Source organism: Malaya genurostris, chromosome 1 (genome assembly GCF_030247185.1).
Source record: "Malaya genurostris strain Urasoe2022 chromosome 1, Malgen_1.1, whole genome shotgun sequence".
Lineage (NCBI taxonomy): Eukaryota > Metazoa > Arthropoda > Insecta > Diptera > Culicidae > Malaya > Malaya genurostris.
The window spans coordinates 55,966,788-55,981,322 of record NC_080570.1 but is presented as its reverse complement, the minus strand read 5'-3'; the positions used below and the strand labels follow the sequence as shown (position 1 = coordinate 55,981,322).

General features: G+C 35.9%; 1 protein-coding gene and 1 non-coding gene across 9 annotated transcripts in view; one reads left to right on the top strand and one right to left on the bottom strand.

Moving 5' to 3' along the window:
- Positions 1–14,535, bottom strand: part of LOC131440051 (mpv17-like protein) — a 438,206-nt gene that overhangs the window by 126,957 nt on the left and 296,714 nt on the right. Inside the window, exon 4 of one of the 8 annotated variants that reach the window (XM_058611172.1) lies at positions 6,464–6,551. The exons of the other annotated variants lie outside the window; for them this stretch is intronic. The gene's annotated coding sequence lies outside the window, so the exon portion shown is untranslated. The remainder of the gene's footprint in view (positions 1–6,463; positions 6,552–14,535) is intronic. 8 annotated transcript variants of the gene reach the window in all.
- Positions 163–234, top strand: Trnat-cgu (transfer RNA threonine (anticodon CGU)). Its single transcript has one exon. It is a non-coding gene; the product is annotated as a tRNA-Thr (tRNA).

Below are 14,535 nucleotides of genomic sequence, written 5' to 3'. Positions count from 1 at the left end.
CCGACATCGGATAAGTAAACTCAACAGTTGACAAGCTACAATATTTGCGATGCAATTTCCAAACGCTTGCTCAGAATAGAATTGCACATGTGTGGCGATGTGTCGTGCACGTTACTATCGAGATGCAATAACTTTTCTCTCGTTGGCAACCTTGGCACGGTTGCCTCTTTAGCTCAGTGGTAGAGCGCTGGTCTCGTAAACCAGCGGTCGTGAGTTCAAACCTCACAGGAGGCACAATTTCATATATTGTGATCTCATTTTTTTGAATTCATAACTTTTTAAACGAATTAGTTTCATTTTTTTTATTGGAAGTAAGGAGACTCGTAAAGAACCGATCACTATGACATCATTCATTTGATGAATAATGACGGATTCTGGAAGAATTGTTAGAACCATAAATGAAATTTATGGTTTTGAGTGTACACATACGTCTTGACAACGGATAAATTCCAATTTTATTGTTCTTTGTAGAACTTGTTTAAGGAAAAAGAGGAAAAAACAATGGTGGAGCTTGATGGGAAAGTTAAATATTCTACAGGGTGATTTTTTAAGAGCTTGAGAACTTTTTTAAACAATAAAACGCATAAAATTTGCAAAATCTCATCGGTTCTTTATTTTAAACGTTAGATTGGTACATGACATTTACTTTTTGAAGATAATTTCATTTAAATGTTGACCGCGGCTGCGTCTTAGGTGGTCCATTCGGAAAATCCGCTTTTTTATCGACAAATTTTGTTCAGCGATGAGGCTCATTTCTGGTTGAATGGCTACGTAAATAAGCAAAATTGCCGCATTTGGAGTGAAGAGCAACCAGAAGCCGTTCAAGAACTGCCCATGCATCCCGAAAAATGCACTGTTTGGTGTGGTTTGTACGCTGGTGGAATCATTGGACCGTATTTTTTCAAAGATGCTGTTGGACGCAACGTTACAGTGAATGGCGATCGCTATCGTTCGATGCTAACAAATTTTTGTTGCCAAAAATGGAAGAACTGAACTTGGTTGACATGTGGTTTCAACAAGATGGCGCTACATGCCACACAGCTCGCGATTCTATGGCCATTTTGAGGGAAAACTTCGGAGAACAATTCATCTCAAGAAATGGACCGGTAAGTTGGCCACCAAGATCATGCGATTTGACGCCTTTAGACTATTTTTTGTGGGGCTACGTCAAGTCTAAAGTCTACAGAAATAAGCCAGTAACTATTCCAGCTTTGGAAGACAACATTTCCGAAGAAATTCGGGCTATTCCGGCCGAAATGCTCGAAAAAGTTGCCCAAAATTGGACTTTCCGAATGGACCACCTAAGACGCAGCCGCGGTCAACATTTAAATGAAATTATCTTCAAAAAGTAAATGTCATGTACCAATCTAACGTTTAAAATAAAGAACCGATGAGATTTTGCAAATTTTATGCGTTTTATTGTTTAAAAAAGTTCTCAAGCTCTTAAAAAATCACCCTATACTTATTAGTGCCATTTTCGGCATTGATTAATTCTACAGACGAAGTGAATAAATTTGCTAAAAAGTTCGAAATATTCAGACATGAAGATCAAGTAACCCAACTAAGGCATCTCCGATAAAGTTAAACGGATAAAAGAAAGTGCGATTTGTCAGCTACGCCAATTATAAAATTATATCTTCGGAACCAGAAATGTTCGTCATGATCCTTTCCCATCATGAGCAATGGCTTCAAGCCTCAAGCCTGATAGTGTGAAATTTCGATAAGACCTTTCATCTAAGTTTGTGAGTCAAAATGCTATTCTATAGTCCCACGACACAAGAGCCTAACTGCAAATGAGAACCTCTCTTTGTTTACTATCTCTTTTCATTATCACGGCTTAGCCATTACTGTAATTTATTGAAGGTTTCCGTTTTAAATCAAAAGTTTTGCGAAGAGTAAGGCGTCATATAGAAAATCAATCTGACAATTCGTGAAAGAAAAAGTAAACAAAGAGAAACAGTTATTTGCAGTTAGGCCCTTTTGTCGTGGGACTATCGTATTGTTCTTTGCAAGGAGCGCTTCATGATAAAGCGATGTTTTGAAGCAAAGTGAAACACGATTTGTATACGCACTTGAAAAACTATGTACAAGATTTGAAAGACTGTACATAGCATCCATGTTCAAGATTTTATGCAGCGAGATGAAACCTTAAAGGTTATGCAATCACTGAGAAAATCAACTTTCGAATTGATCTTCATATACCATTCAAATTAGATCTTCGAGATTAGCAAATGTCAGTTTGTAGGTTGGTGTATGTTACAAAAATATATAGTCGCTTTCCTCAGAATTGACTGGACGAATTTTCACAAACTTAGATTTAAATGAAAGATTTCTTTATCCTACGATTTCTCAAAGATGGCTAACCTGATTTTCAACAATTTCGGAACAAATGAAATGGTTTACAACAATCCTTTAGGTGATTTTAACTGACATCGATTAGTGGTGGGAATAGAGAAGCTCAATCTTTCTCTCAAAAAAGGTCAAACCAAATTTCCTAAACAAAAATCCAAATTAAAAACTTATGGCCCCATACAAAATTGATAAACTACTTTATCCGATTCCGGCTTCTAATTCTGGAGTTTTTAAAATTTAAACCATCGTAGAAGATGACGATACCCAAAAAAAATTTTCAATATTCGCCATATTACTTCTTGGACATACGAACCGTTTTGGGTTATACTGGTCCCTGAATATCGGTTTCGGAAGTACCATAAATCATGACAAAAAATATCTCATGTGATGCTTAATCGATTGTCGCAGGTTAAGATTCAAAGGTATAATGTTCTGATTCCATACAATTTCTCTTTTCGACCCGACTTGCTGTTCCAAAATAACAGCCTTCACTCATTAGAGATTGAAATTTCTAACTGTCATGTAAATCGACGATCAGTAAAATACCCTCATAAAAACTGAAAACATAGAGAAATAGTCATGTAAAAACACATGCGGGCTGATTAAAAAAAGTATCATATCACTGCTAGATAGATTTAGCACGGTTTTTCTGATGAAATTAAATATTGCATAAAAATTGCACACAATCAAAATAACAACCGTCCAAAGTTTTTTGTAGAGTTAGAATTAAACTTAATTAAACGATGGTTTTAAGGTAGTCTGGGAGGTATCCCGATCAGTGACATTATTTTGTCATTTGAACGTTTAGTAAAATATTTTCACTAGAATAATGTTTTAACACCATTTAATTCAACAACAACACCTTAAAATGTATAATGCACGTTATTTCACAGATACGCATTTGGAATACTTTATGTAGTCATCATAAGTGTATCAGGTTTTAAGTTTATTTAAAAGAATACTGAAATACTGTCCCTTTAATATGAAGAGGAAGTAGGTAGATTCCTATCAACAGATAGAAAACCTTGAAGAATAGTTAGTTAGGACAGGAAGTGTGTTATGGGTGTTCTAATTTCCATGGGTTAACTTCAATAACTTACTTGTTAAACCTGTCTTGAAAATACCAATTGTATAGCCGTTTGAAAGAATATTGACAAACCGAAAGCCGTCATCTTCGATTTTATGAATTCTTATTATACAAATTATTGATAACCACTGGCAATGTGCGGACAGAGAGTATCACTAATCCCTAAAAATTGATTGAGAAATAGTGAAATATTAATGGCTTATATACTGATATGATGTGCACTTTACAGACTAGATATTTTTAGTGAACATCTTGCAAATCAGTTGTAATTCCATAACAAAAGGTCTTGTTTAAATATTTTTTAGTTCTTTTATAAAGGGTGCGGTATTCTCATCACACCAAAGATTTTGATCTGCAACAAAGAATAAACAATTTTGCTAAAGCTAAGAAAATCAATGATAAGATCTGCTTGGTTATAAATTGAATGACTACATTGACTGTCTTAAACAACTTGCATAAATGTGTCTCCCTCCCATTAGTCAAATAAAACTACTCTTGGTTTATAATAGTTAGTGTCTGTTTTACTAGTGAACAAAACATGACGGAAGTCCACTGCTTTCAAGCACTGAAAATATTCCGTGTTCATATGTGTCAGTTTTGTGCGATATGCTTTGTGCGTTGATTCGTTCAATTGATGCGGTTGGAACTTTTCGCGCCTTGTTTTGGCATTGAACTTCACCTTAATGCTTGTTCATACCAAACATTTAATAAAACTTCCATTTCAAGTTAGTTGTGGTTATCTCATACTATTGAAAATGTTATCAAAAATTACTGACCATATTTGCAATATTATGGAGAAAAAAATATGTTGCTGCGTTAAATACAACAAGAGTCATTCGCGATTTAGTTCTACCCAATTTTGAGAAGAGAGCCTTATAGTAAAGTAAGTCGTATTCACGACAAAAAATATGCAACTTACACAGCTGGTAGTGCTGTAATACCATGCCGGTGGTGTAGTGATGTCAATAATAATAATAATAATAGTAATAATAATACTAATAATCCTACTACATGTTTTATGCTGCTGATTCAGCAAATTAGCTTTTTCAAGATCGAAAATTGTCAAACCTCTACCGCCGGGCAGCACCCCTTACGCATGTCCGATTTAGCTCAAATTTTGCATGAGGACATTTTTCGAGGTGCTTAAACTTTTAAGCACTAGCGCTTTACGAAATTAGAGGTGATCCCAAAATATTGGCACCCTTATATATAAGAGTGGTAAAAATCAACGTGTTTTGTCGGTTACGTCACTTATACCATCATATCTCTGGAACCAAAAGTCACAGCCATTTGTTCTTTGAACTTTATCAAAGGCCCGACAGTAGTTTTCAAAAGAGCCCAAGTTTGCAAACCTGTTTTAATCCACCTAGTGGTGTAATGATGCCTTTCTCATATCAATCATATTATCATATATAATACTGTGGTATTCTTCAAAATTATTTTTCTTCGATTCTTAAAAGAATAACCGAAATAGATTTGTTTGACCGTCTACTGATGAAAACTATCAATTGGAAAAGATTTGAGGTCGATTTAGAAACTTTTTACGGTTTTTCGCTCTTTTCAGTGATGGTATAAAATTTTTAACACACTTTACCCTATATTTCCGGATCCGGAAGTCGGATCCTGATGAAATTCAGGAATTATGTATGAGACCACAGGACCTTTCATTTGAACCTAAGTTTGTGAAACTCGGTCGCACCATCTATGACAAAAGTTAGAACACATATTTTCATTTTTTTTGCACATTTTACCCCATAACTCCGGAACCGAAAGTCGGATCCGAATAATATGCAGGAATTTTGTATGGGACCACGAGACCTTTCATTTGAATCTAAGTTTGTGAAAATCGGTTCAGCCATCTCCGTGAAAAGTTAGTGCAAAAAACGTTACATACACACATACGCACATACACACACAGACATTTTGCGTACTCGACGAACTGAGTCGAATGGTATATGACACTCGGCCCTCCGGGCCTCGGTTCAAAAGTCGGTTTTCACAGTGATTGCATAACCTTTCTATATGAGAAAGGCAAAAATCAGTTCAGCCATCTCTGAGAAAATTGAGCGCTTAAAAATACAACGCTTTTTGTCGGTTACGTCACTTATACAATCATATCTCCGGAACCAAAAGTCACAGCCATTTGATCTTCGAACTTGATCAATGGCCCGAGAGTAGCTTTCAAACGAGCCCAAGTTTGTTAAAATCGGTTCAGCCATCTCTGAGAAAATTGAAAAAAAAAAAACGATTTTTCTCAGTGTAGGATTCGAATAGACGAATTTCGCGCAAAATCGTATTTGGAGTTAGGCATATAGGTTTTGTCACAAAAGCCACTTTGTTTACCTTATTTTTCTAAAAATGTATCTAGTCTATCTATTGAAAAGCACTAAACATTTTTACCATTTTTTAAACAATTAAAGTAGAAAAATGGCAAGTTCAATACAAAATTGTAGTACTGTTGATTCTCTCAAAATGTCTTATTTTCGAATGAACATTTGCTCACAAATTGTGATTCATAGGAATCTTGGATAATTGAGACTTTCAATGTTTTTAATTATAAAGACAGAATCATAGAAGAACAGAGGCTCAGTGATCTGTGAGGTAAGACAAAATTTAATTAGTCACACATAGTGCTTTCCTGACTAATTCGCTTCAAATTTTCTATAGCGTGCTCACAATCCAAAGCTTTCGAAACGTCAGGGTACATCGCATTGGTAAAGAAAACTACTTTAGCGGAACATTTTAAATGACAAGTTTAATTGTGTTGAATGTTTTAAATCAAACATAAATCTATCTATAATTATTACCAGGCAAAATTGAGTATCGAATGAAAATGCGAGGGCTTACAACCAACATCATTTAGTATTACAATTGGATACAGCCAGAAACAATTGCGTTGCATTCGTTCGTCCACGTAGGGAAATCACGTCAGCCAATTGAATGATACAACGTGGCTTTGATGAATAAAAATCGATGGGTTGATTGAATCAACCGCATATTTTTTCCCATTTAGTCAAAGCTTACATGGATGGAATGGCTCGGGTCCTATTTGCCAATAGAACAGAACAGCCCCAGTCCATACGTCGCGTAGTTCGGTCCGGGTGGTGACGCACTGTTACATAAAAGTAGGGAAAAGACAATTAGAATATATACCCGTTATGTGAAGGGGACGTGATGGTTTCTATGCAATTTAGTATCTACTGAGTAACTGGAATAAAATTCAAAAGATGACACCTCATACAATGCAACGAGGTGAGAACGGGCCGCTTGTGGACGGGTAATAACAGCTCGTGCGAGACATGCCACAAAAAGCGAAACTTATGGCGTTTTCGTTTTTAATTTGCACTACACCGGTGCAGTGCTACACTGAGGCATGCATAAACGATGCATAAACGAACAAAACTGACGAAAACATAAACAGTAACCATTGACTACAATAAACGATTCCATTGCACAGAGCTACACCAAACTTTTGATGAGTGCTACACCAGTGGTATCGGTGCAGAAAAAGTGTAGCACTGGTGTAGTGCAATTGGCAAAAACGAACGGTTTCAGTGCAGCTTTCGCTACACCGGTGTAGTGCAATTTAAAAACGAAAACGACATTAGTACCACGAGCTTCATGTGCATTGGCTAGACGCAGCGCTGGGTTAGAAGCATTTACGGGGAGCGGCGAGCGGTGCAGCAGAAAATTAAATTAATGTGCGCTGTGGGAAAATGGAAATATGGTGTCTTGTGTCTTTTGAATTGTAGGTACCTCTCGTACCGGCGGACGTCTCTCCGACTATGGCACGGTAATTTTTGTGCGAGGAAGTCGTTCAAAATTTATAGCATGAATAATGGCGTGCTGTCGGGAAAAATTAAAATACTTCCAACGGGGGTTCGTAAGCTCAGAGCGATGCCGTGCCAAGCAGCAGATTCGATAGTGTCTTTGATGTCGATTTTTCAAAAGATAGCTATTCTTTTCGCTACTTCGGGCAGATAGCTGAGAACTAGCATCTGGCGATGTATTGATCCAAAGCACCGGACCGTCTTTTGGACTGGTTCTTTTACTACTTTTTAATCTAAACTGGTTGAGAAACAAAGTCTGTAATTGGGGCTAGCAAGGATACCATTTAGAATGAAGGCGTATCTTTCACAATTATTTCCTCATAAATTGAAAACTAATCTAATCTTGGAATTTTCCACGGAACAGCAAAGGAATTTTCCAATTTTGACATCCAATCCAGTGCAACACGGGGCTCGTTGGACTTTTGGAATGATTTGTTGCGCTTTAAATTGATCTGTAACCAATTTCGAACAAGAAACACACACACACCGGCTAATTGAAAATTCTCTACCGCAATCGATATTCACGCTAGTGCCTTGCCGGTGCCCGGGGGCGTCTATGATGGAAAAATCATGTTTCCGCTGCTGATGTTCCAGGCAGCGAATGGAGTTCGCGTGATGATGGTGCTTTTTTAGAGCTGTTGCTCCTTTCGTCACGTTCATGTTGCTAGCGTCCGTAGCTGTAGCTGTGCCTGTATCCAGTTCAGTTAAGCTCCGCTCTGCTCAAACACACGGTCTATTTGCTGAAGCCTGTCAGCATCATCGCATGCATCGGCGACGTTTGCCGGGGACGCGCTCCAGTTGGGAATACTCCGGGGCCAACTCGAACGGAGTTTGCTGTCTGGATTTGGTTGTTCATCAGGAGGCGCACAGCTGAATGACGCATGATTTATAAAACGATAATACATAGCACATAAAATGCTATTTATAAATACATTGGCAAACATCCCGAGCGCTCGGTTTGGGAAACGTTGGATGCGGGCCCTCTCCTGCTGGTATTTATTATCATCCCGGAGATGGCAATATTTACTGTGATGAAATACTTGTGCATGTTTGCTCAGTCAGAATGTAATGAATTTTTGAATACCCGCGTGGGCCTCTGCACTGGACAGTTCAATCGCCGCTGGTTTCCCAATTCTAGTAAGTGTGCTTCTTAAAGAATGAATACGACGTAAGTAATGTGGATCTGTAGAAACATCTGAGAGAATCGTACAAAAAACTACAAGCGACAGCCCTATGGGGGCTATTCTTCCTTCTCATTTGATTCTAAATTTACACGGAAAGAAATTCGTTACTGCTGTCATGATTAGAAAATCAATAATACCAAACCAATAATTTTAAATTCTCATGAAACCATGAACAAAAAGTCTTCTCCCATGAAAATTAATCATGGTCCGGAAATGCGTTACTTGCGGAATGTACCTTATGATCAAAAAAGAACCGGAATTTTTATTTTAAAATTCCCGCGCTTGTCTAATCGGTAAACTTTTATTCTCTCGACGTTGGCAACACTTTTATACACATTATGTCAAATTTTGACGCATAACGTACGATTAGTTTTTGTTTGGCGTCTATACAAAGAAGTTGAAAAATTTTCGTGTGGCGATTTTTATAATGGATAAAAATTTAGAACAACGTGAGAGCATCAAATTTTGTGTTGCAAATGGATTTAAGTGTTCCGAAACGTTGAAAATGTTAGAAAAGGTCTTTGGTAAATCGTGTCTAGGAAAAACACAGTCATACGAGTGGTATAAACGCTTCAAAGGTGGTCGTACAAACTTGGATCATGATGAGATCCCTGGCCGCCCAACAACATCTGTTATTGAAGAAAACATTGAATCGGCGAAGCAAATCGTGTTGCAAAATCGTTCTGTACCGATTAGAGAGATTGGTGTGTTGTTGGGCATCACTTATGGATCAGCCGAAAACATTTTAACTGATGTTTTGGGTTTGAAACGCGTCGCTTCTCGACTGGTGCCAGAAAAGCTGAGTTTCATTCAAAAACAGCGTTGGTTGTGTCGCAGTTTTTGGCCAAAAACTCAACCAATATCATAAACCAAGCACCGTACTCTCCAGATATGGCCCCATGTGACTTTTTTCTCTTTCCCAGACTCAAATTGTCATTGCGGGGAACGCGTTTTGAGACCATAGAGACCATAAAAGAGAAATCGCTGCGTGAACTAAAGGCCATACCTTTGGCGGCCTATAAAACTTGTATGGAAAATTGGATCAAGCGTTGGCATGCATGTATTGCCGCAGGAGGAGAAAACTTTGAAGGCGATAATAAAGAAATTAATTAAAAATTGAAATTTTGCGTTTTTACCTTTTTTTTAAATATAAAAAATAGGTATAGAATTCGCTAAAACTTTAGAAAAATTTTCCGAGGCCCGGAGGGCCGAATGTCATATACCAATCGATTCAGCTCGACGAAGTGAGCAAATGTTCGTGTGTGTGTATGTGTGTGTCTGTATGTGTGTTGTCAACTGAGAGGTCGAGATCTCAGAGATGGCTGGACCGATTTTTATCAAACTAGTCGCAAATGTAAGGTCTCCCCGTCACCCAGAACGCTATTGAATGGTTTTGAGATCGGATGTTTACTTTTTGAGTTATACGAAGTTTTATGTCAAAATTTTTCAAAAACAGTATCTGTCACAATTAACCTTGAAAACAGAATATATTTTCAGACTTAGATTCCTCTCGGTAATACCTATCCAACAAGCCATAGATTGTTAAAATCCGTCCATTTTTAACGGAGATATCGAAATTTTTGTGTAAGCGACATTTTCCCCTATTCTAGTAGTAGAAGTTTTGAGCGCTGTCTGCAAAGAAATGCTTGGGAGCAACATAAAACACGATTTTTTATTCTGCTACATACTATTGTTTCTAAGTACCCAAAAGACTGTGTACAGCATGATATTTTGCCTCGAGCCGATGTTAGCACGGGTTGTTTTTGGCAACATAATCATTCGAATATGCCATATGTAAACCAGGGCTGACATTATGCATCTCGAATCGAGTTGCTCGAAACGATTATTTTTGAAGTCGATTCGACTGAACTGAGGCATTACGTATCGCTTTCGACCTCGTGATCGAGATCCTAACAATGTGGTACTAGATTTCGACTGACGCTGCTCGAACTGTCATAATCAGAGATGCCATTTATTCAGATTTATCTTCGATTTGATGAGTCGAAGACGAAACGTAAACTTAATTTAAAATGGTTATGTGCACCTAGCATAAATTTGGGGGTAAAAGCAAGCTTTTTCCCCTTCAAATTATCACAATCTGTACGGCCAGTAAGCCGAAACTTGTTTCGTTCGAGACGTCAGTTTAGACGTTACACTTCTTGTGTACAAAAAAAGTGTCTTGCAAATAGCATTAACTTTACGTCTGCTCAGCGGATTATGTTGATCCGGGGGTTTGCGTCAGCATAATCTGCTGACGCACTGATGAGTCGAAGACGAAACGTAAACTTAATTTAAAATGGTTATGTGCACCTAGCATAAATTTGGGGGTAAAAGCAAGCTTTTTCCCCTTCAAATTATCACAATCTGTACGGCCAGTAAGCCGAAACTTGTTTCGTTCGAGACGTCAGTTTAGACGTTACACTTCTTGTGTACAAAAAAAGTGTCTTGCAAATAGCATTAACTTTACGTCTGCTCAGCAGATTATGTTGATCCGGGGGTTTGCGTCAGCATAATCTGCTGACGCACTGATGAGTCGAAGACGAAACGTAAACTTAATTTAAAATGGTTATGTGCACCTAGCATAAATTTGGGGGTAAAAGCAAGCTTTTTCCCCTTCAAATTATCACAATCTGTACGGCCAGTAAGCCGAAACTTGTTTCGTTCGAGACGTCAGTTTAGACGTTACACTTCTTGTGTACAAAAAAAGTGTCTTGCAAATAGCATTAACTTTACGTCTGCTCAGCGGATTATGTTGATCCGGGGGTTTGCGTCAGCATAATCTGCTGACGCACTGATGAGTCGAAGACGAAACGTAAACTTAATGTATTATACAGATTTTTACATGCGCATACAGATTTAACACAGAGTACAGATTTATTACAGATTTCTTAAATTTAATACAGATTTATACAGATTTCACCAAAAGTATTAAGGAAAAAATTAAACTATCTATTAGTATTTGAGCTATCTATTAGTATTTGATTGCAATGACGAGATAAACGTTTAGGAATCAACGTACAAATCACTTTTTAAAATATATATTTTTTGTGCAGATATTTAATGAAGAACACTGAAATCCATTTATATTAAAATTTGTAACTAAATTGGACTTAAAAGTTAGACAAGTCTTGGCATCATGAAACATTATTGCCAGACTGACAGTTGTATTACCTGACTCGACGTTGCATATTGGATTTTGGAAATCCATCTTAACTTATGAAGTGAACATTTTCAAATTAGACAAGTTTATGGCACCATAATACAATTTTTGTTGATAGGAAAAAACTATAAAATTTCGTCGATGAATATAATATAAGATATGAAATTTAATCTACCACTCTATAACCATAATCTATTAGAATAACACCTTTAAACATAATTGTATTGTAGAAATTTTATTTTACTAGCGAATACAGATAAATACAGATATTTTATACGAATCAATACAGATTTTCTATGAAACTATCTGGCATCTCTGGTCATAACATACATAGGTAAACAAATATACATGGCAATCATGAAAAAAATTAAACTGAATTATTGTTTGGGTATTTTCGATTACATTTATTCAGTTCAAGTACTGAAAAGAAGCAAACTGCTTGTAATACTGCGGTTAAAAGTTGCCGCACGAAATTAACATGAACACATTTCTGAAATTTAAATCAAGAAGCAGATTCGTTTCCACTCCATTTGAAAACGTAAAGAATTTTTTCAAGCGTGTTCTTGTACACAATTTATCGATGAACTTTTGAAATTATAATAAAAAAAATTCTGTATTTTTCATGTATTGTTTCAAGTCTAATACAATTTACGTCATCCATATGTGTAGTTTTAATCAAAGGCTTTCAGGTTTTGCAGCTTTCTTTGTAGTATTTTATCATATTTATTAGGAGATATTGCTTTAGCTAATATACCAGGAGCAACCCATTCTTTATAGTCTTCATAATCCATTTAGGTACTATTGAAAAGTCAAATACACGCTAATAGCACGAGATTGTGATGCTTTTGGCATATTCTAAATACTTTTCAATTTACTAGAGTTAGATATATGGGTAAAAACATTATTTGCTCATTGTTATCGAGCGAATAAGCTTTTTCCTACAATCCGTTTGAGCGACGTTTTCTGTCCACAGGATTCCGAAATTTTATTACAAACTACAGTTACTGGGCATAGGTTAGGGTGGTCGACTTACTTTTAGGTATTTAAGTACATCGACTGCAGCTTTCAATTAATATGCTTTTCTAACAGGTTCGAGCTTGTGAACTTAATATCCACACACAATATATAGTGTGTGTGTGTGTGTGGTGAGTTAGTGTGTGTGAGTAGAGTAGTGTAGTGTGTGTGTGTGTAGTGTGTGTGAGTGTGTGAGTGAGAGTAGTAGAGTGAGAGTAGTGTATATATGATATTATGTATATATATATATATATATATATATATATATATATATATATATATATATATATATATATATATATATATATATATATATATATATATATATATATATATATATATATATATATATGTATATATATATATATATATATATATATATATATATATATATATATATATATATATATATATATATATATATATATATATATATATATATATATATATATATATATATATATATATAACGATATACAAAACAATGCATTAAAATGAAGATTATCAATACTAATATGTTTACGAAAATCTAAGATGTTATCGATAACTACCTAAATAAAAGAGAAACGTATTCGAAAACTCATAGTCGATAGTAATAAGGCTTTCGACCATTTCTTATCGAGTTCAGTCGTTTACGAGCTCGATTGTTTTGGTTTCATAATGCCAAAACTTCTCGATAATCTAATACTTCTTCGAGTGAAGTCGAACGAAGCTCGATGATCGACTTCGAATCGAGAACCATAATACGAAACGTGGTCGATTCGATAAAATTTCAGTCGAATCGAGATACATAATGCCACCCCAGATAATGGCAGAACTTTCGAGTTGAAAGCAATTCCATATTAAGATTGATTTAAACTACTTACAGCAATAAATGCTGGAAGAACATAACAGCCATATACCATTCGAATCAGTTCGTCGAGATCAGCAAATGCGTGTGACAAATAATTTCTCTCAATTTTTTTCGGTTTTCTCCCAAACAAGGTTCCTGAATTATGTTTGATTTTCCGGAACTACAGGATGATATGTGAAACGAAATTAAAACTGTGTAACTCATTTTTTTCGTAGATGGCTGAATCGATCTAAGATTCAAATGAAATCTAAGAATCATCTAAGATTCAATTGAAAAGTTTTAAGATTCTATAAAACATCTTGTTTTTCAGTCATATCCAATTTCCGGTTTAGGGGATACATAGTGATTAGTATAAAAATGTCTATTTCACATGAATTAATCAGATTTATCGGGTTAGCAAATTTGGATAGTCGATAACCAAATAAACTTATTTCATTTTTGGTTGTATTCAGTTTTCGTTTCGGAAGGCACCCAAAAATTTAATTCGCACTACGATGCCTCAAAGATGTCTACATTGATTTTCAAACATTTTGAAACAAATGTAAACTATACAGCTACTCAGGTGAATTTTTCTGACTTCGCCTACACCGAATTTCGAATTCCGGTTCCAGTATCGAATCGTTTATCAAAGCTCAATCGTTTTCTCAAAAAAAGCCAAATCGAATTTCAAAAACAAAAATTCAAATTAAAATAAATCCAATTTTATCCAATTCTGACTTCCGATTCGGGAATTGTAGGAGGATGAATTTTTAAAATTCAAAGCGATATAGAAGATGACAATCCCGAAAAGCTTTAAAGTTGGACTCAAAAATAATGCAATTTATTCGTCATATGGCCATACGAATCGGTTAGGGTTATGCTGGTTCCTGAATACCGGCTCTGGAAGTACCTTAAATTACCCTAAACTCTAAAGTGGAAATTACTTCGACATATCATGGAATGTTTATTCGATTGTTACACTTTTAGATTCAAATTCGATCCGATTTGCAGTTTCGACATTACAGAGTAATAAGTGAATAAAATCTCAAATTGCCACTTAAAACGACGGACATTAG